Genomic DNA, 1,905 nt, shown 5'->3' on the forward strand with positions numbered 1-1,905 from the left:
TGAAACATCACCTCAAAGGGAATGACGACAATTGAAATCACCTAGCAGGAGCACAGGCTCTATCAGGGAGTACAGTAGGTGTTTCAGATCAGGAAGAGAAAGCGGGACACTCGAGGGAACAAACGGTGTACCATTTCCTCGCAAAGATACGAGCAGCAGAACAATGGAGAGGTGAAGGAAAAAGGGGACAAAGCGAACATCAAAGCGAATGAAGAGAGCAGAAGATTTAGGAGCCCCAGCAACAGCTGGGGGGGGGGGAGAAAGGAATAGCCATGAAAGCGACCAGGACGAGCACCAAGCATCGGCTCCTGAAGACAGACACAAAAGGGCGAAAACCGCGAAATCAGAAGCTGGACTTCAAGGAAATTGGCATAATAACCACGAACGTTCCACTGAAGAATAGACATCGACGAGAAGAGGAAGGACAACAACATATAACAACGAAGAAACAAAGGCGAAAAGGGAACACAGCACATTAAAAAAGCGCAGGGTCAGGGTCAGCGAAATCACTTAGGGGCATGGGTAAACTGAGTAAAGGAGGGAAGGAAGCTGGAGGACCGACCAGGGGGTGACGAGTAGGGTCCAGAGGACCCTACTCGTCCTCCCTGGGGGATAACCATGATAACTGCGGTCCAAGAGGAGGGGATAACCGAGGGTCAAGGACAGAAGCAGGGGAGGGGGCAGAAACCAGGGAGTGCACCTGAGCAAGGACACCAACCGAGAGGGAAGCAGGGGCCAAAGAAACCTCAATAGCAGGAACAGGGGGCGCAAGCACTGAAACGGGAGGGGAAGGAGCAACAGAGCCAGAAGAGGAGCCGAGGAAGAAAGCGAAGCCTTCTTACCCCCAGGGGAGGGTAATGGATTCCAGCATCTCAACAGGAGAAGCTAAACGAGACCACACACGACGGCCGTTTGGAGAGCGATGGACATTAGCCCACACCGACAGGCGGCGGGGAGTGTCAATAGACGGAGGGGAAGGAGGATCAGAGGGAGACGAGGAAGAAGACACAGGAGACATGACAGACCGGGAAAATAGAAGGGGAACCCTAGACAGAGGACCAGGAGGGGGACCCTTCGGGACAGAACTCGAAGGAACGGAGGAGGGGGCTGTGGGCGTATCAGGGTTGAAGGCCCGGAAAAGGTTGAGAGTCTGAGGAAGGTGGGAAGGACGAGGAGATGAAGACCGCAACACGTGAGCATACTGAGACGTTAGCATAAGGCGAGAGCCGGCAAACCTGGCGCCTCGCCTCAGGAAAAGATAAACGCGCCTGGAGCTTCAGGTTGAGGACGGCTTCCTCAAGCTTGTAATGGATACACACACGGGAGAAGGCAGGATGGGCCTCACTGCAGTTGAGGCAACGAGCCTGAGGAGAAGAGCACTCCGACTTAGAGTGACCTTCACCTCCACACAAAGGACAGAGCGACAGACCCAGAGCAGCGGAGGGCACAATGCCCAAACCTCCAGCACTTGTTACAGAGCCTAGGAGATGGAATGTACTCTTGGACAGAGCACCTGGCACCAGCAAGAATGACAGATGGTGAAAGGGTCCTACTATCAAAGGTAATCTTCACAATCCGAAGGGGTTGACGGCGACGACCACAAGGGAGACGAGTAAACTTGTCTACCCGGAGGACAGAATGGCCCTGGGCTTCAAGGCTATGCTGAATATCATGGCAGTCTTGCAGATTCCGAACACCGGTTGCAACATAGGGAGGGAGGAGAATAGTGCCAACACTGGCATTTAACTGCGCGTTCTTGGAGACCCGAAGAGGGGTCTCGTTAAGGCAGGATAAAGCAGCCAAGCGGGAGGCCGCAGCCTGAGAAGGAGCAGCAACGACACGTTTACCGAGACGGGAGGGGTTGAAGGTCACAGAGGCATCCACTGAATCAGCAAGGAGCCTGTG

The sequence above is a fragment of the Procambarus clarkii genome, chromosome 41 (genome assembly GCF_040958095.1).
Source record: "Procambarus clarkii isolate CNS0578487 chromosome 41, FALCON_Pclarkii_2.0, whole genome shotgun sequence".
NCBI lineage: Eukaryota > Metazoa > Arthropoda > Malacostraca > Decapoda > Cambaridae > Procambarus > Procambarus clarkii.